We start from the raw sequence: 21,477 nt of genomic DNA, 5'->3' as shown, positions 1-21,477 counted from the left end.
TCTGTCCTGGGGAAGGTATTTTTTAATCACCAGTTTCCCTCAGTGTTCAGCCAAAGGCCTGATGGCTGCGGTATTGCGAATCAAGAGCTCCGATCTGGCAGAACAATGCAGAAAAAGACACAAGCTCTTTAGTGTTATGACTTACCTGTACTTCATTGACAATAAAAAAATGCAAAAATTGTCCTCTACATAATAGAAAGGCTAAGGCTCATTGGAAATTCAGAGGATGATTTCTGATTTCTAACTGCTGCTTACTTCCCAGTTCCTGGTATCCTGTTAAGCACAGCAGAAACTGCTGGCTGGTCACTCGTTCCAAATGATAATGAAAAAGTTAATTCTCTTGGAACTAATCAGATGCTATACACTATCCTACAATTATTCTATTGAACAAAGGTCTGTCTAAAGCAAAATTAGTCTAACACCTCTCAATGATGCAATCACATTTATTTTCAGTTGTCACAAATAAGAGATCTAGTCACCCTCTTAGCATCAATTTTTACTCTACGGCTTTGTGGAAATAGTACTCTTCAAAACTCTTTAGATCTCTATGTTCATTTAATTTCACCCGTTCTGAAGAAAGGTATTAATACTTTGGCTAAAATATAGAACTCAATGTTTGTAAGGAGGACTGCCCAATAGCTGGATGAGTTCAAAGGATCCCAGCCTTTTTTAATTCAAGGCTGAATAGCATTATATCTTCCTTTGAATGCTGGGCTGTAAAACCATCTGCTCATGCAGTTGTTCTAGATTTCTCATTATTTTAGACTGCATACTATGTGTTTGTTATTTTAAATTACAGTGCTGTAATTCATACCCACCAGTATGTGAGATGGAAACTAAAAAATCTTAATGCCTACTAAAGGCTGATGCACTCAAGGGAGAGCAAGAAGAATAAACAAGTTGGCATTAATGCCGTTATCAACAATTTTTTTACAGTGGGTGGGTTGAAACTTGTGCTTGCTCATGGTAGATATATTAAATCGTCATGTCTGGAAGCCTTGACTCAACACCTCCCAGTTGTAAGGCCCTGCTAGCCCACTTTGTGGCTCTAACACAGCATGCAGAGTACTTGTGCTGTGCTGCAAAGTATCTGAAGGTGACAGAGCTGCTACCAGACACTCTTCTGGTGGTGGACACCAGCATAGCCACTTTGTCAATCCAGCCCCAGAATTTTCCAGACTGACCAGGATAATGCAACAACATATATATATATACAAAAAACCTGATATTCTGTGATGTTCTTGTTAATATTTCCTTAAGAAAGACCCACCACATTAATGAACTACTATGTTATGGCCTAGGAAGTAAAAGAAAAACATATTAAAAGACAAACAAACTCCTTATTGGTAATCCCAGGGGTCCAGACCTGGTATAGTGATTTCCTCTGAGATTTGCAGCACAGGTGAAGGGCCACTGCCTTTTGCTTTCTCACTTGCATACTATCAAGATCATCAAAAGTGTCTGCCTACATCCTTGCCACATATTGCTAAGAATTTTTCATAAATCTAGTGAATTAAGATTTCCTGCAGCAGAAACCTGACAGCCTGCTCCAACTTTCTATTTCCCCTTCCTACAAATAGTGTTGAGTGTCCACACAGGGTATCTAGTTAAAAATAAAATAGCTATTACATTTTTAAAGGTGCAGCCTAAATTGTTCTATATGTATTTCTTTGTGTGGACAAGCCTCTAATTCAAGAAAGTTTATACAGCCTCCCTCAATAATTGTCTCCCTAAATAACTTAAACATTACACTTCTGACAAATGGCTTATAAGCCACTAGTGTTAACATGAACTTTTTCCTAACAAGAATAAACTAAGTCTGACAGAGATATGGGAACTGGTTTAATTAAATCATAAAATACCACCTTTATTTAAACAAAGTTAAGACTGTCTGTAAAAAGTTTTCAGTGTTTAAAACCTGGAGACATTGGCAAGGGGTTCAGTAAACTACTTGTTGTTTCTATTACTGGACTCTCGAGGGAGAAATCTGGGGAAAAAAAAAGATTGTACATCTATGCAACACATCACTGCACTCAATCAAAAGTACGCTCTGCTTTAAAAGTGATATGGAAGAACTCAGCTGGAAATTGAGCATCAGTGTTCTCTTGCACTGACCATAACAACATATTTGTCTTAGTGCTCTGACAGTCGAACAAGCAGGATGCATGAATGATGCTTGGGGATGGCACTTGTGTATGTAATGCTTCCCAAAACCTGTTCAAGGACACATCATCCTTGGAATACGCAATTCCTAATTCTGTCAAGTTTGGTGCCTCCACGGGTTATCTGCCAAGCAATTGTCAGTTCTTTAACCTAACAGTGTCTGGGGACCGCCGGGGATCAATGGGAACACAGAGATATTTTTCCTTTTTCCTCTCTGCATGCTCGCCTCCCTTCAGCTGCAGGTTTTCCCCACATCACACCCTGCTTTCATCCATCTCCTTCCTCATCAAATGGTGATCCAGCCATAATTTGAAGAAGCGTAGGGCAGACCTGAGCTAGCTTACACTGAACATTGCACAGCCAAGGAGACAGCGGTGGAAGGCTTGTTACAACAAGGGAATGCTTGCAAACACTCCTGGCCCTCGCCAGGACAACACTCATCTCGGAGGGACCCACAGGCCTGAATCATCACCTCTCCTCCTTGGACTGACACAGAGTACAGCAGAACGAAGGTGATCTACATGGGGGAACGAAGGGAGACTTAAGCATATCAGCAGGACAAAAGATTTGGGTGAGGCTTTACCCTCTCATTTCAGCTGTGACTTCCCCAGTGGTCAAATAGTACATTGTCAGCTCACTTCTAGTCATCTGCTTCCCTCGCCTCACCCCTGCTTTGAAAATGCTGACAAACAGAGGTAAAAATGCTGTGCCACAATAGTGTTCAAACAGAGTGTCATTTTTCTTATGGTAGAGAAGCAAAAATAACAAGTTGTGAGAAATAATATGCCATAAACATTATTAAATGCACCTCTACCCAAATATCATTCCATCTAAGTCTTCCTCTCCCAAAAAGAAACTGAGATTAGTTTGATCCATTGCTGGAAAGTGATAAAACAGCATGTGTTTTGCTCAGTAAAAATTATAGGTGATCTCTGCAATTTCTTTTTAAGACTAGTCTCCCTGTAACAGCCTTGTAATTTGGTATTTTTACCCTGTCACTAACCCAGCTCTCTGCTAAAGATGCAGAAAAATTCCCTTTACACAGGAAGAAAAGAGCTTCTCTTCACAGCCCTGGTCCTTCTTCGCTGCTGGAGTGAGAGAAGAACGGGAATGCTATCCTGGCAATGGAAATCCGGTGGTCCATAGCCAACTTTTACATCAGCCTTTCGACGAGTAGGAGGCTGCAGGAGCCAAAGACATACAGCTTTGCCCACCTCTGGTCACTTGGGCGAAGGGGACCTGCCCCTGTCACACCTTCTCGTTTCCTCCTGCTGCCTGCAAGCACACAGAGCAGACCACAGCACTGCCCACAGCACTGCCTGCAGGCGCTCAGGTGCCGTGGGGCGAATCCCAGGATGTTCCCTGCTGTCTATCCTGCTATCACATGTGGCATAAGGTACCGATATGACGGGGCAGCTATGCCATAGTGCACCGACAAATACATTCACTCACACGCTCTTACTGACCGTGGGCAGACAGGAATAAAGACATGGCGTTCTGCCTTATTTTCTGATCTCTGGCTAGAAGAAAAAAATCATTCTAACTTCATTTAGAAAAGAGGATTCTCTTCTTCCCCATGGTGCCACTGGAAATAAAGCATTTATTGGAAAGTAGAGTTATGTCATATAGCTAAAAGCATGTGGGTTTTTTTTACAGCGAAAAGGCATAGCATCCCTCCAACCCACAAAAATAAAACACAATTACTTGGTAGTCTCAATTATTAAGACCTTCTTATATCAAAACCTTGAGACTAGGAACATAACTTTATGGAATGTGGCCATACTGGATAGGAGCACAGCACCTATACAGCCTGCCAGATGGTGTCCATTTAGGAACTGGAGACAACCAAATATGAAGGAAAGCTGCTCCAAATGAAAACCTCTTTTAAATTGCTTCAACAATTGGGTTAAAGTGCAGATTGAAAATCCAAAGGGCATTCTATAATCTCACTCAAATTTGCCAATACATGCTATATATTCCAATTTCTGTTTCCTTCTAAAAAAGCTATAAAGTCATTCTGCCATCTCCCATTGTTCTCTAGAAGTTTTACGTTTAAATTTACGGCAGATTGGAAAGGTTGAAAAATTAGTCTGGCAAAAGATTACTTTCATGAAAATAAAAAATCTATTCAAAACAAGTTAGGAAAACAAGGAATGTAGGTTCTTTTTCATAAATCAGTATTTTCTGACTTGAAGGGAGTTGTGCTCCTACTGGGGGGTTTTGTACAGTGGCAATGCAGTAAACAAAATCCATAAAACAGAGGCAAAAAAACTCTGTAGTTGGGACTGGAATTGTGGTCTCAGATAAAAGACATTAACTAATTAAAAGCTGAACTCTCATGGGACATTCAGAGAAAATCTTTGCTTATTCCTTTTCTAGAAATATATCAACATAGACTTCAATTTCCCCTTTATGAAAGGCAGAAAATTCCTCTCTACATCTTCTAGATCAGCCAGTGCCTTCTCATTTCACTTCTGGCACCATCTTGTGTCCCTTGCGCTCTGCTTCTTTGAAGTACCTCTTTTTTAGCCATCTGGCCAAACATCTTTTTCCTGGTTAAGGAATCCATGTGAAAAAAATGAATGTCCGCTAATTTTAAACTCTGTAAATGAGGCATCCATCACTTTGTTTTCTGGCTATTCTCTATATGCTGACACAAAGTCAGCTCTTGTAGAATATAAGTTATTCATGAAGACAGTCTCATTTGCCCTAAACAATGCTCTGCTTTTAATTACATTGTCACAGAACAGCTAAACAGCTCTCAAGAGTCCACTCTGAAATTCTGAAAAAAAGAGACCTGGCTCAGACAGGACTTCTGTTTACTGCAAGGTTGTATTTAAACTATATATCTCTATATACAGATGTATATGTAGTTAAAGATACAGATAATAACTCTGGTAGCAGTGCCACTTCTCGTCTGATGTTACATCAAACGTGCAGTTGCCTCTGTGTGCCCCTTCCCGGAAAGCAGAAACACAAGAACATGATACAGCTGAACAAAAAATGCCTCAAACTTGGACCTTGCTCCTTACCATGCGCTTCAACCCTGAATCCTATTTACTTGGCCCATATAAGCACCTCTGCTGTAAAAGGTGTCTAAATCTTCTGCTTCTGTTTGTGTCAGTTCATTTTCTACCAGTTCTTTACTTGGATATGTCAATGATGTACCTTAATGATACAATGGTACATCCTGGCTCCACTTGTATAGCACAGAAGGAATCTTTGCTCTTTGCGCCACAATAATGCAGATGTGTTAGACCTGTGATTTAGCACAGAAGGAATCTTTGCTCTTTGCGCCATAATAATGCAGATGTGTTAGACCTTGGAAACTAAACCACAGAAAAGCTGGGTGAAGTGTGTGCAGCTCACACCTGAATCAGTCAGCTGGGAAAAGCTCCTAGGTGGTACATGGACTTGCTCTTTCCAAATGTTCCACGGTTATTTAGGACAGCAAAGTAAAATAAACAATAATTTATTAAGTAAAGGGCTTTTTAACCTCTGTTAGACTGTGATATTGTTCAGGCTACATTAAGCCTGACACTGAAAAATCTGTTCCTGCAATTGCAGATACGTAAACTGTAAAAAATCTACATTTCTTAGCTGAAAGCTGTGATGTAAGCCTTACTACAATACTTCGTTAACAAGAATGTTCCTTATAATTCATTCAGAATGGTAATGTAACAAACAGTGAATAAAAACAAAGATTGAACTGTTGGAGTCTTAAAGTAAAACACCCATCAAAAGCCTTTCTAAAAACATCTATTTCCTTCCCACAAACCTATAAGGCGAGAATAAAAACAGACTGACCCATGAACTACAAATTTAAAAACTGACACTGAGACTGCCTTTAGGTTTTGTTCCCAGTGCATTCCCTAGCTGTAGAATCAGCAAAGCTGTCTCCTGGTCAGAACCTACCAGGATGAAATTACGTTACTTTTCATTAATATACTACCTAGAAACATCACATAAGGCCCAACATTTATTCCTAAAGAACTTCTGAGTTTTAAAAGTTTTGGTTTTTTTTTTAAATTACACCTTTAAATACATTGCTTCACAAACATTGCATGCATTATAATATAAAAAAAAATAAGTATTACAATATAAAATAAAGATTTTGCTAAAGAGTGCAATTGTGCTGAACTTTGTCAATGAAATGTTTACACGGGATTACAGTTCAGTCCTCAGAGATTTAGCTGTCTGTCTCTTTCAGTCACTCTTGACATACAGAAGAAGAAGAAATAGCATGGTTTTAGTAATTTACTTTTAACCTCCAAAGAGTATTTTCTAATTACTTAGGCCACTGACATTCAGATGCCAGATCTTACTTATACTATGGGTGGGGTTATTAACTTTTAAATCCAATATTCATCCCAAAAGTCTTTAGTTTTTTACTGGTTTCTAATGAAACAGTCATATATTCTCACAACTAGCAGTTCCCTGCAGTTTGATTGTCTCATGTGCTAGAAAACTAATTTCTTCAACTGAAAATTACACTTTATGTTTCATACAAAGCTGTTCTAATTACAAATAAGCAAAGACATATTTTACTAATATCTATTCTACCTTTTCACACCTAGTGCAAAACCAGCATATAGCCCTTCCCCAGGGGAAAACTTGGGAGGCAGAGCTTACCCTGATCAATTCCTGCATCAGCGCAGCCTTTAGGAACATACTTAACTCTGTGTTTAAAAAGAACATGACTGAAGGTTTGCAGGACTCAGGGCCAAGACAACTAGTTCTTATCATGGCAAAGTGATGAATAAGCATACTAAATTTTCTCTGCAATAAACGGTATCTTTCAAATCACAAAAGACATGTGAAAATCACCTTTGTGAAATGAAAGAAGAAAATATCTAAGTCTAGGTACTAAATAAGAAATCCATCAGGGATTCAAATGACTCCGTTAATTAGTAACAGAGTCTGAAATTTTAATCTCTAGGTCACCCATTCAAATCCAGCTAAATTCAGTAATAAAAGGTTATTACTGTTTAATGACAGCTTCCTGAGCAAGCAAGAAGTGTGGGTTTAAAGGTAGCCTTAAAGGAAGCCCAAGGACAGAGAGAGTCCTTTGATCGCAAATCCCCTGATTTGAAAGAAAAGACATTTGTGTTAACACCAGCCACAACACATCACTATTTTCTTCCACACTAATGGGAAAACTATAACAAAGTTATGTTTCAGTATGTGGGGAAGTTTTTCTCTTTGGTTGCATTCTTCACAGGGAACCATAAGGAAGGAGCTTCCCGACGTGCGATCCTTCTCTTTGCCTGAATGACTGCACAGGAGAGGCTTTACATGGAGATGGCTTTTATAAGAAAGAAAAAATTTTGTGAGGGTAATATAACAAGCAGTGGCTTGAGGGGAAAGGAAAACATCCAAGGTATCGGGGGGCTGATCTTTCTTAAATCGGTTTTTAAAAAGCTTCACTGCACAGGCTTTCAGTAGCTAGTGTGAACATCTTAGAGCACCTGGACACTGCCAGACCAGACTATGGATACTCACAGGGTGAAAAATCCTTGCAAAGGTGAAAGGCAAAGGATGGTCAGGAATATAGGATTCATCCCCAACAGGGGACAGATACATAGGGATAGTTGTATGTCCTTAGAGCGAAGAAAAAGATCACCTAATCAGCATTACAGTAAAAAACAGTGATAAGGGACTGCAGTTCAGTGCATCTCACCACAGCTTTTGAACCAGATCTGTGGCAGGAACCTGTCAAAGTAAAATTAAGTTGTTTTTCATTAATGCAGTGACTGGAAACTGCATACAAGTCCTAATGTTTTACTCTCATATCTTGTGAGAGGACTGTAAGAGAGAAAAGCCTGTTTTCACTAATAGTTCATGCTTTATGAACAAGGATACAGAGCACTAGCACATACTGCTGTCAGGCAAGAATGGTCTTTCTCTTGATATTATATACCAGTTCATTCACTTGCCTGCTTCCCCATCTGATTCAGAAAACGAAATCTCCAGAGCTTTTCTATACCTTTGGAAGAAACCACTGGTGCTTGTCTGCTGCTCCTGGGCGATGATCACAGGCATTACTCTATAAGCTCTGAGAATTTTCTCTGTTGGAGAGAGATCAGCTCTTCCAGAAGAGATTCAGAACAAAACCCCAAAGCAGCTGTACTTTATCACATCTGAAAGGGTTTATCGTTCTCCACTGACTACAGAGGAGTCCATGGAAATGGCCCTTACTAGACTAAGGGTAGCCTTCCTTCATAGTGTATCCTTTCCTGTTACTTTGTCTTTGCTTACATGCAGCCAGAAAAGGAAAGAGGAAGCTTTACCTACAATTTATCTTGCTTTGTAGGATTTTTTTTTTTTTATGTTTATTAATAAAAAATTATTTTGACATATATTTACTGGACTATTTAGTGTCTTGACCTCCTAAATTATAGAATCACAGAATTGTCTGGGTTGGAAGGGACCTTTCAGATCATCTAGTCCAACTATCAACCTAACACTGACAAAAAACATCATTAAACAATGTCTTTAAGCCCTGCGTCTACCCGTCTTCTAAATAACTCCAAGGATGGTGACTCAACCACTTCCCTGGGCAGCCTGTTCCAGTGCTTAATAATCCTTTCAGTGTAAAAATTTTTCCTCATATCCAATCTAAACTTCCCTTGGCGCAACTTGAGGCTGTTTCCTCTTGTCCTATCACCTGTGACTTGGGAGAAGAGACCGACTCCCACCTCTCTACACCCTCCTTTCAGGTAGTTATAGAGCGCAATAAGGTCTCCCCTCGGCCTCCTTTTCTCCAGGCTGAACAACCCCAGCTCCCTCAGCCGCCCCTCATAAGACTTGTTCTCCAGACCCTCCAGCAGCTTAATTGCCCTTCTCTGGACACACTCCACCATTTGTGACCGGCCTGCAGCTGGATTGAAATCCACTCACCACCACTCTCTGGGCTTGGCCCTCCAGCCAGTTTTCTATGCAGCAAACAGTACTCCTGTCCAAGCCGTGGGCAGCCAGTTTCTCCAGGAAAATGTAGTGGGAAATCTTGTTTTTCTCCAGGCTGAATAACCCCAGCTCCCTCAGCCGCCCCTCATAAGACTTGTTCTCCAGACCCTCCAGCAGCTTAATTGCCCTTCTCTGGACACACTCCACCATTTGTGACCGGCCTGCAGCTGGATTGAAATCCACTCACCACCACTCTCTGGGCTTGGCCCTCCAGCCAGTTTTCTATGCAGCAAACAGTACTCCTGTCCAAGCCGTGGGCAGCCAGTTTCTCCAGGAAAATGTAGTGGGAAATCTTGTTAAAGGCCTTACTAAAGTCCAGGTAAACAACAACCACAGCCTTTCCCTCATCCACCAAACGGGTTGCTTTGTAATACAAGGAGAAGAGGTCGTCAAGCCGGACCTGTCTTTCATGAACCCGTGCTGAGTGGGATGGGTCGCCTGGTTATCCTTCATGTGCCTCATTGGCACACAGGATGATCTGTTCCATAACCTTTCCAGGCACCAAGATCAGACTGACAGGCCTGTAGTTACCTGGGTCATCCTTCTGGCAAGCAGAACAACAAACAACAACAGAAGAGAAGAAGCATCAACTGGCTTTTATGTCCATATTAAAAAATAGTAATATTGCCTTTGGAAAGAGATTTCTCTAAGATACCAACACCCAGACCATTTACAGAATCAAGGGCTCTACACCAATAGTTTACATATTATACATCTAAAAATAGCTAGAAGCTATTTTAGATCATGGATTATGGTAGAATACCTTCTGGTACCTACATTTGACTGCATCCCATATTGACTGAGGTTCCTCAGTAGCCTTTCAGTGTATTTCAGTCTAGTAAGAACAATAATTTGGGTAAGGTAAAAGGAAGGAGGGAGCAGTGTTCTTGACTACCTATACCTGGGCACAGGGAAGAAGCTGGAGATGTAGCGGGATCACAGATCAGGACTTGGTTAAGAACCACTCCAAAAAGGGTCAAGCATAATTTTTCCTCTTCTTGATATGTTTCTTCACTTACCAATGTTATTTCAGTACTGTATTCCACCACATCTTGAAAATTCATCTTCACCAAGGCCCAAACAGAGCCAGACCCCTCTGACTCAGTACTTAAGACTGAGTGACCCTGAAACACATTTTATCAGTCTACAGAGCACTACAGCCTGACCTCTTGGTCCCTTTTGATGACTACAATCAATCTGACTATAACTGATTGCAGGAGTATGCAGATGTTTGTAAACATCTGAGTTTTGCACTTAAAGAAACTCCAAGATATTTGCTTGCCCATTCATTGCAGTTTTATGCCTTTGAATAATGTCTACAGTGGAGTTTTTAGTGACGAGTTATAACTAATAGATTTCTATATAGTATAAAATAACTTAAATCCTTTCTTCATTTTTTTCATTAAAAGTGAACAAAACCAAATGAAAATAATTGTTTGTGCTTTACTGTTTTCTGGACATGTGGCAGGAGAAAGGAAAAAAAGCAAGTAAAAAGGACACTTTACGAGGGGCCAGAACCCTACCTGAAGATAAGGCAACGTGATGTATTTAAGGTTATGTAAGGCTTGCTTCCTACAAAGCTGTTTTAAGAAAAAGCCTAAGCTGAACCAAAACTCATTCAAGTCTCTTTAGCAATACCTTGCTGAGAAAATAGTTCTGTCAGGGAACTATGTTCTTTCCAACTACTTTTGTTTTGTTCCTGTGGGAAACGTTTAGGCAGGACATATTGTCTCAGTCAGGTTTATACAGATAGTATGAGAGAGATTTTTTAGTACTGGCCCGTTGCCACCTCACGAGTCTTTCACTAGTTTTCATCAAACCTGCAGTAAAGGAAAAACCACTGGCAATAGAGTGGTAAACATTGAAATATCATATGGCTGGGTTAGTGACAATTTCTCTTTGCAATTGCACACCTTCAAGTGACATTTATCTTTGTAATTTTTAAAAGATTATTCACATATTGTTTTAGTACTATTACAAAAATATCTGGATGGTATTTTTTAATTTTAAAGCTGGTTACTTCCATATTCCCAAATGTTTAGACTCTCTTTGGTATCCCCTCTAGTTCTCCATCTCAATGACAGACAGCTCAGCTTAAATCTCCACAGCTAAAAATTGAAGGAAAGCAAAGGATAAGGAGCACTAGACAGGCCTGACACAGGACGCAACTCAGCAACTTCTATTTATGGATCCACTTTCCATATCCACCCATCCTGTTTTGGGAAGGACAGTAGAGTAACTCGATTTAGGTTAACACATTAAACTAAAGCAACCCGTTCAGATTTCCTAGTTCTTAATATTATGTCTCCTTATGTACCTAGGCATTCATCTTAGTATTTAGTTCACTGCATTAGCCATTCACAAACCACTTCACAGATGAGCATGGCAACAACCCTGCTGCCCTGGTGGCTTCACCTCTGAGCCATGCTGATAAACAGATTCAGCTGCAGGGAACAACACTGCTCATATGCAGAATTTGTTGGTCGCGGTTTCAGAGCACACTGCTGACACTCCATTACACAGATTATTTCCACATCACAGTAAGCAATCCCACTGACTAAAATAGGACGGAATTAGGCAGTATCTAACCGCAGTAATGGTAACATAAAGTGGCTCTAAGAAAGATCTCGGCCATAAGTTTGAAAGACTTGCATCATGTCTGTGTTTCCCCTGATCACTGTGCAGCACCCTGGCTAACTTTTGGCTGATTGTAGTACAGTAAGTCTAAAAAATGCTGGTGTGTAGAGGAGGTGAGGGATAGCTGCTTTAAGGTCTCCTTCTCGCCTGTGGCTAGTGCAAGAGACAGCTATAAAGATATCTTGTCCTGGTCATCAACTATGTGTTGTGACTCTATCTGTGACAGTATCTGGTTTCCTGACACAGTGCTTCAGAGACAGAATTTTGTTCCCCAATGCCTAGTTTCTATTCACTACTTTTCTTCCCACACACATACAGCCCTAAGAACTGCTCTCTACCATCATCCTTCCAGTGCTCCATGCATTAAACGCTCCATATTCTGTGGGCAAACAATCCATATTTGTGTTGTCAGTCTTTAATTATTCCAGGTCAGGCCCTCCGGTTTTCCCTCATGGAAGAGAACTACTGGACCAATGACCCTTGCAGGACATGCCAGTGGGGCCAGCTGGGGGTGATACCTTCCTCTGTGCAGGCTACAAAAGGATTGCAAGAGTGCCAGTTGGCTAGTCCTTCAGGACAACTGGATATAGGGGCACACTGTAGGCAAGTCTGTAGCCTGGAATTCTGGCACCAGCCCACGTCTCCCATCTCCCGCTTTTGCTATGAGACACTGATGGGCAGTGGCTTAAATGAAGCTATTGCCTTTCTATAAGGCCACGGGATGGTTACATGTGGCACAAACCCATCAATGATGGAATGAACAGCCAAAAGTGCAAAAGGACCTTGATGGTAAAGGTGTGATCCCTGAGATGCCTCTTTACAGCCCCAGCAGGACTGTTAATAGGACAGGACTGGTGAGAGGACAAGTCAGCATGGGCCTTCCCCAGTGCAACAACCCTTCCGAGAGCCTGAACAAAGCAGCACAACATTGGTCAGAAAGTCATTTCTCAAGTCTTTTTCCACTATATTCAGAGTTCTTTGCAATTTTTTCAAACATTCTGATACAACTTTGGCAAATAAGGTGTTTTATGAACAGTGGTAGCATTATATAAATGGTTTTCCACTTACATTCTGAGGTAAACACTTGACTTAATTTTTCTGGCCACCTGAGTTCTGCACTGTGAACTGAAACAGAGAAGTAATTGTGAGGCAACACAAGAGAGAAAAATCTTTCTTTGAAGAGAGATTGTGAGGTTGTAGTAAAAGACAGAATGACAGAAAACCACTTCCGATAAAGATCTTTAAAGACAACCCCATCTGTTTTTATAAAAGCAGTATAGTCCAGCTCTGCTAGAAGACATGGGATAGGTCATGCCAGTCCAAACCATTAGAGAAACTTGACTTCTCCCAGCCTGCCAGGTAGGATGGATTTATTCTTTCTTCCACTCTAACTACAGAGAATAATAAATTACTTGCAGCTGCTTAAATGTTATGTGGTGAACTTTGTTGTCTATCAGGAAAAAATCCTTATTGAAAAAAAATTTAAAATCCTAATTTTAAAGATCAGTTCCAGAGCAGTTTGCCAAACAATGTCTTCCTAATATAGATCAAACAATAAGCTGTATGCCCGTGAAAAGAAACTGCCTCTGCACTAACCTTTGGGGGAAAAGGTGAAAAAACAAGGTAAACTTATATTTAATGGGTGGTTCTAGGAGCATGACAACCTTACCCAGATGCCTCATTCTGTTCTGTTTGGAATTTGTCCTCTGTGTTCATGTACATACGTTAACAATTAACTTATTTTGCCGTCTCTCATCTGTTAATGCAAATACATAAGGGGAAAGACACACAAAATTGTTTTCATTTGAGCAAAATAGCTGACACCAATGATGAGCCAAAAATAAGGAACAGCCCACAAATATTTTTCAAATGTAACCAGCTACCGGTTAACTTGAGAAAACACCAGATATTACCTCTTACAGTAGATATATTATCTAAATATATCGATGTTCAACCACTGTTACAAAAACTAACTCTTCACTTTCTACTTCTGCAACTGCCCTGTGGGTTTATTCAAGACAAAGGCAAGTTCCTGCTGGCAGGGACATGAAAAGAGTATAAAAGACAGTATAAAAGAGAACTAGAGAAACATACAAAGAGGCATGAATCTATGAAAAGCTTAAACGACCTTCTCCCACTTGTACCCCTCTTCGTAGATTTTATTTACATATAAATATTTACCCTTTTCTCAAGACAATACTCTACATGCATGAAGACCTTCGTGCCACAGATACTAGTCTGAAAGTGAAAAATACATTCTTCAGACTTCAGCATCTTCTTTGAGTCAGGAGAGTTTCCCTAAGAAACATTTACTTCTGACTCAATAATTATCTTCCCTTTTCAGCCTTGGATATTTTCCTGAGTCTCATCTTAAATAAAAATCTGTCTGTCAGAAAGATGATTGCTGCTAATTCAATCTCGTCAATTTTGAGTGCAGGATCCCATACTGCCTGGTGCTTTGGGGGGACATAAAGCACTCAAAGATGCCTTGAATTCTGGAAAAAAAATTCACACTGCAATCTCAGGGTTGCAGCAGTGGACCAGAGCATCAGATGACATTGAAGCAATACAGCTGTCAATAAAGCAGAAGGCTCAGGGACAATTGGACATACGTGGAGGAGAAAGGACCTGCGCTTCAGGAAGACAGCCAAAAAAGTGAAACGAACCAGAACTGGCCTAGAATAGATTGTCAGTATGTACCTCAAGTCCTTGGATTAGTAATTGAGCACTGGAAACTAGGAAGAATTTAATTTCTAAGGAAAACAAAGCAAAACTTTGCACCCCAAAACAACACTTCATCTAAGGATATCAAAGCAAACTCCATACATCAGATCTCTCTGCAAAATGAGTTAGCTGTTATTTTATAGTTGAAAAAACTAAGGATCATCATCATCCAGACCAAAAAAAATGGCAAAGTTGTTTTTCTTATCTAGGTTTTCAATAAGATCTTGGTTTAGCCAAACGGCAAGAGCAAAGGTCAGATTAGCTCCAATTTTTTCTGCATCATTTAGCCCAAGCAGTAAATCAAACAAGGGAGTCTCAGTAGGATGAAAGATCAGATCTGAAGTGAGGCTGAAACTCCTGGATTTCATTTAGAGAAGACAAATAATTCACAACTGTGTGAGATCTGAGCAGACACGTGCGAGTTGTGCATACACACGCCAGCTGGCATTATGCAGCTGAGAGCCACTACTCTGGGAGTGATTCTACCAAACAAAAATTCATACAGCCCATCAGGTGGTAGCTGGACACATCTGACGCATTATTGCTACGTGTCAAGGTGAGTCAGAACACACATGGCACAGATAGGAAAGTAAAAAAAGATTAACTCTTTCTCACCAAAAGGATTCTGTGGCTTGGGGTAAGAGAATCCATCAAGGACCAACGGAACCAGCCACAACATTTTTGAACAAAAGACTGTGAAGAGAAAACGAGTAGTGGACCGAATTAGAACCACTGGAAAAAAGTGCACCACTTTTTTCCAGACAACGGAGCCAGTAAACAGTGGAACATTTTCAAGGGAAGAGTAAGAAAATATCAAAATACATAACCTCTGCTGCTTATAACCCCAAAGTCATGTAAGACCTACAGAAAAAGAAAGCAGCTTTAAAACAGACTCAAAAATAAAGTTGGAGTAATGCCTAAGTCAATCAGGGTACAGTCAGTAAGCCACGTCTGTACCTGTTCTATTAAAATGTGCTTTTGAGCAGAATTAACTCATCTAGTTAGGAAAAAAGCCATTGGGAAGAGAGGCACAAGGACATCACTTTAACCATTACATGAAGGCAGTTTATATAATCCATGTGGTATCACCCGTGGCTGGGGTGATAAAAACTCAGGAACATTTTCAGCTTTGTTTTTTATGAAGTAGCCAAGGAGCCATTAAAAATGGAATTAAAATATTGTACAAATTAAACAGTCCTAATATAAAGAAATAAATGAATAGTTCATACTGTCCTTTGGATTTAAGATCTCTTTTGATACTTCCAGTCACCTGTTATAGTATACTTCTATTCCTTAGCACCTTTATCGGGTTAGCAACCCCCATTTTAACCAATTTTCCTTGGGGCTATACACTATAAGAGCCAGTTTTGGTTTGCAAACAAGATGTCCAGTTATTCCCATTATCTGGCAGCTGCTGAATGGCAGAAAAGCCCAGCTCCAATGGCCATGCCTTGTTCTCTGCCAACATTTCTTCCCTCTGGTTCAGAAAAATGATGCCACCTTGGAAAGGAAAGTAAGTTTGTTTTCCAAGAATCCTCTCACAAATTTTTTGCCTCCTCATCTTGATTTAATTTTGTCAGAATAATCTCTAAACTCATACCTGTAAAAGCACTAAACAAACTATGGCAACCAAGAAAGTGCTGCTGGGAGAAAACAGTTGCTACAGTCACAGTGCTGGCATAAGGAATTTTAGTGCTATTGGAGATAATTAAGACTAAAGGAAAGCACAGTGGTGAACTGTTTTCAGTCACTCACAATCGACTGAGCTTTATCCTGTAAATATATGCCATATCTGGTGGCCTTCTACCTTTGCTGGGGAATCTAGGTACAGAAATGGGAGACTGGCAGTAAAAGAACATAACAACCTCTATGTAACAGCAGTCTCTTCCATGTTGAGGGACAAGAGAAGATAACAGAGGGACCTGGCACGACTTTTAATAATCTCTTAAAGAACTAAGATCCAGATGGGCTTTCATGGGATCTCTCAAAACAACTTCATCCTTAATTGCTATGAGAATTATTATAAGGGATGGTTTTCTGAATCTTAAATAGTAAAATACCATAAATGCTAACTTCCATTTCTTAGCTCAGCAGCTAAAATTCTCTTCAAGGATGTGAGCATTGATAAACTGTTCTGGAAAGAGGAACAAAAGTTTGTAGCTCTTTTTCTTCCCTCTATTTTCCTGCCTCTTACGTGCACACATAACACCGTGGCCTTGTTTGCTTCCTCTGAGGGACTGCAAAGAGTCTGTAACAGAAGCAATGAAAAAAAGATGAAAAGCGAGGAGTAACTTCAGTGAGATATTCTTAAAGAATCTGAGGTTGAGTATGATAGCTTCATGCTAGTACAGAACACAATCCTGCAAGTGGTGAGAGTTCAAATTCTAGACTCGGGCTTCTTGCAGTGTTGAAGAAAATGCTTTTAATCTTTCATGGTTTTATAGAATGAGAGTCAAACATTTTCTTCAGGCAGCATGTCTTGCAGTTCATCATCTGCACCTTCTGAAATCTTGGGGAAGAGAGAAAGGGCAGAGCTCTTCTGCTCTCAGCCAGATGTTTAGCTGGATGCTATCAGCGAACCCTCCCAATAAGCACTGAAAGCTGCATGCACTACAGAGCCTTCATTGTGAGAAATGAATGGTCCCCTCCCTCAGGTGGGGATGGAAAGAGTTAAGAAGGATAATTCCAAAGATACTGATAGAAAAGAGACCTTTCATAGCATTGATGGACCATGCCAGAAAAGAGTTGAAGGAGTGGAGTAAGAAATTCTGTGAGCTTACAGCTTCATATTCCTGGTACATTTCTGCAGTGTTTGCAAAGTTTGGATATTAGCCACATTCATCTCACGTGTTTAACTAGAGGAAATGTTTGAGAAAGGCTGTCATAGAATTTAATTTTCTTTCTTCTGTTTTTCATCCTCAAATAGGAGACCAATCTTCAACACCCATTTCATTGGGAAGGGAATAAACTGGCAGCTCCCATCTCTCAGATTAGAGTCCTAGCTCTTAGGCTGTAGGCTTCTCTGGGAGCAGAGTGTTCTCACTTCAGGGCTGTTGAGCAACACTCCTTACAGAAAACTTTTCTCCTCTTTGCCCTCAGAGTCCTGCACTCCTCTCTGAGTCATCGCACTGCTTCAAATGGAAAGGTGGTGGGGAATGTACATGTTCTCCAGGATATGACTGCAAGGGAAAAGAGGATAATTTGAATCCCCTGAGACTACAAAACATGTTGAACACAGATCTCCAACTTCCTGAGCAAGTGCTCTAACCACAGGACTCTTAAGTAAGTGGTCAACACTTCTCTCTTCTGAGCTCTTAAAGAAAAGTTGTCCCTTATTTTCAGAGCACTGAAGATCAAGCAAAGTTTTTGTGGCTGTGAATCACACTTTCCTCACATACTGAATTGCAGCCAAGCACCAAAATCAGAGAGACAGAGAGTGTTTCATACACATCTGGCCCTCAAATGGCCAAAGCCTCCTTCCAAACACATGCTGGGTGTTATGAATCCAGCTTTTGAGCCCTGGGAACCCTAAGTCTATGTCACGCTACTTACTTACTCTATGAAGAGCTGGATGTCTAACTTGGGTATGTGAATCACACTCCCTAAGGCAGGCCTGTTAAATAAAATTAAAATTAAAAAAAATATAAAAATTAAATCTCTGAAAGAGATTGAAAACGTAAATTAAATCTCTGAAGAGCTGGACTAGGGTCTTGCATTTCAAAAGGAAGCTGTCAAGTAATTTTTTACAGGAATCTTAACCAGAACCTAACACTGCAACCCCCTTATAAGGCAGTGGTTCTGTTACAAACTCACCCTCCAAAGTGATGGATCAGTCAGTATCTCTGCTCCAGCTGAATGTGCTTAAAAAAACTAAAAATGGGCCAACTGTTAATACCCTCTTTATCTGTTACACATACCTTTTAGACCGTACAGGCTAATTCGCTATCAGTAGGCAAGATCTAAGGCTAGAACCATGACAAATTAGGTGCAGCTGATTAAAAAAAAAAAAAAAGGAAACAGTAGAGTGTTGGGTTTTTTTTCCAGGCCTTTCAGTCAATATGCAGCGAATTTGCCCATTCAGAACATTTATTCTAGAAAAGTGCCTTGTCCCTTGATTATGCAAATCTCCCTCTCACCACCTCTCATGTATCAGTTCTACCATTCTATAAATGCCTGACCTGTGCATGATTGCTGGAAAACGATTTGTGATCCTGCAGCTGATCCCGCAGAAGAGGCGTTTCCCCCTGCGGGAGAGATGCAGTTTGGTGTTTCGTTGGCACAACCAAACTGGATCGGACCCAGCCTTACCCAGAAGAGCAAAACAACTGCCTGAAGCCTTGAGTTTTTTTTTTTTCCCATTTAGCTGATATCATCCAGGAAGTAATGCAGCTCAGTTGGATTTAAAAAAAAAAAAAAAAAGGGAAAAGAAAAAAACCCAAAGTGTCAGCCAGCTCAATGTTCCCACACTAGGTGGATATGCTGACAAAGCTGTATCAGTAGAGGCTCTTCCAGTGCAAGCCCTGGTACAGTCAGATGGGCTTTCTGCTCTTGTCACTAGACTGTTGCAAACACCAGGCTTCAGTTGTTCATGCTTTATTTGGATTTTTTGGCACTTCTTAAGCACCTATCGACGTGGTTTAACTTTACAGCTGCTTTGCCTGTTGGACACAGCCAGCTGAAACTGAGCGTATTGTCCTGGTTTGACAACCCTTGGTTCTACTACTTGCATTTGGGGTAGTTTTTTCGGAGATACTCCCTGTATTTTTATGTTCTTTGGAATATCTTGTACAGTTCTGTATTGTGCCCAAGGTTAATTATTGATGAAAAAAACAAGGGACTTGTAATGTTGGGTTGAGGCAGGTTTTATTTCCTTCGGTCTCCATTGCCCTCACCTCGTGATCAGCTCTGTACACCAGTGACTTTACACGCATCGGCAGCCCCGCTGAATAGTTCCCACATGACTTGGCTGGTAACTGTTCGTAACATCAGGTGTTAACAACAGCCCTGCGTACAAAATTTAGGGTCCTGTCCAGAGGAGGAGTCCCACATTAGGGCCTAGATGACTGTTGTCCTTGGAATGATCCACCACAGAGAACTTAACAGCTTCAGTTGTCTCATAGAAAATACTGGTTGTTGCTTCTCACTTGCTCAGAGAATGAGCAGGATGTCCCAAAGACAGCGATGAGGATGGCAGTGAAACCCCTGGCATGGATTCACATTTAACCCCTAGCACTTAGGAAGGGCACCAAAAGAAGGCAAGAGGCTGGTGAGTTCAAAGGGTCTCAGTTTAGGAAGAGGAGATGCAGGAGCAGAACCCAGTGCAATGGTATTTTCAATTTTTGCACCTGTTCATGAACTGCTACAGAGATACGGCAACCTAAGGAATTGCTTCAAAAAACTGAAGAAAGCTGCTTCTTCCAGCAATAAATTCTGCCCCCAAATATTATCACATAAGTAGTGATGAGTTTTGCGGGCAATCTGTGAAAATATTGTACACCCACATACATGGTGATTGAAACAGAATATGCTTGCTGGAGCTGAGAATGGTATTTCACCATTTAGGAACCTTTTTCATTATTCAACTGTTTCAATAGCTAAACTCCATATTTGCTACCTTAAATATTGGGATTTTATTAAAAAAAAAAAAAAAAAGAAAAAGCAGCATAGATTCTTATCTCCTTTTCCAAGCAGGCTGAATGTTTCAATCCTAAACAGTTTTGTCTTGGCACAGTTATCAGGCTACGTTACACATTTCTGGGAACTGTGTGTCAAAATCAGAGTGCTTATTGTTTAGTTTAAGCAATAGTTTCATATCTAAATGTGGGGAAATGCAATGCAAAAATAGGATTTGAAAGAAAACCAGAGTAAAAACTAAAGGAAATTACTGATTTTGCTGGATGCAAGATTGGCCCCCTGGTCCTTCAGTTTTACGTATAATCCTGAAATTTTACAGAAGCGTTTGCTTGTATACTTCTGGGGGTTTTGCAGGACTTGGTCCAACATTTCTATGTAACTTTCTCCTCAAATCCTGTTTTTAATTAAACTGTTACATATTCTAACTTCTAAAGAACGGGATTTAGAAAAGCACTGGGCAGCAGCCTTACTTTATTCCTATTAAGTCAATGGTAAAACTCCCCTTAATTCCACTGGGAGCAGAATTAGTCCCATGCCAAGCCCATTTTCAAAATCATGTCTTTACAGCTTATGCAATGCCTTCTCCCTGCCCTTGTTTAAAGCACAGACTTCCCTCTACTGTTTTGGATTTGTTGGTTTTTTTTCCCTTGCAAAATAAAGTCATGCAAATACACAAACAAACCAACCTCAGCATCACAACTTCTGGGAACAACGTATCTCACTGTTTTCTTTCTGACTCCATGGTCCTCGTTTTGGAGGAAACATTTTTAAGTTTACGCTGCTGAGTTGCTGTGAAAGTCTAGGTAGGCTCCAAGTATGTTCCAAAAAAGTTGGAGATAAACCTCTGGGTGTTGGCTGGGTTCCCTTTTCCAGTTAAAGCGACCCAGTGTTTTATCCTGTTTCCCTGCTTCTCACATCCCCACTGTTTATTGCATTGCTCTGTAACATGAGCAAAATAATAAATCGTAATAAATCGGTATCTTTCTTTTTTTTTTTTTTTTTTTGAAACTTTTCCTCTCATGCAGGGCTCGGGGAGCTCGGTGCAGCAATTGGATCAGCCACCAAACATGACATTTCTTTGTGCCAACACATGTGGGTTTGGTTTTTTTTGTTTTTTTGTTTTTTTTTTTTCATTCGCAGCAGCGCGGGCGAACAGCCGAATTTCCACGCTCACTTCCTCGCCATGGGCCGTACCCCCTACCTGCGGGGAAAGAAAAATAAAATTAAAATCCCGGTTTCCTTACAGAGAAGGAGGGCTCCTCCGGGCAGAGCGAGGGGAGGATTGACACCCGGCCCCCCCTCAGCCGCCCGGCCCGCTCACCTGCCGGGGTGCGGTGTTCCCGCCTCCCCTCG

The sequence above is a fragment of the Calidris pugnax genome, unplaced genomic scaffold (genome assembly GCF_001431845.1).
Source record: "Calidris pugnax isolate Ruff unplaced genomic scaffold, ASM143184v1 scaffold31, whole genome shotgun sequence".
In the NCBI taxonomy this organism is placed as follows: domain Eukaryota; kingdom Metazoa; phylum Chordata; class Aves; order Charadriiformes; family Scolopacidae; genus Calidris; species Calidris pugnax.
This window is presented reverse-complemented; position numbering follows the sequence as displayed.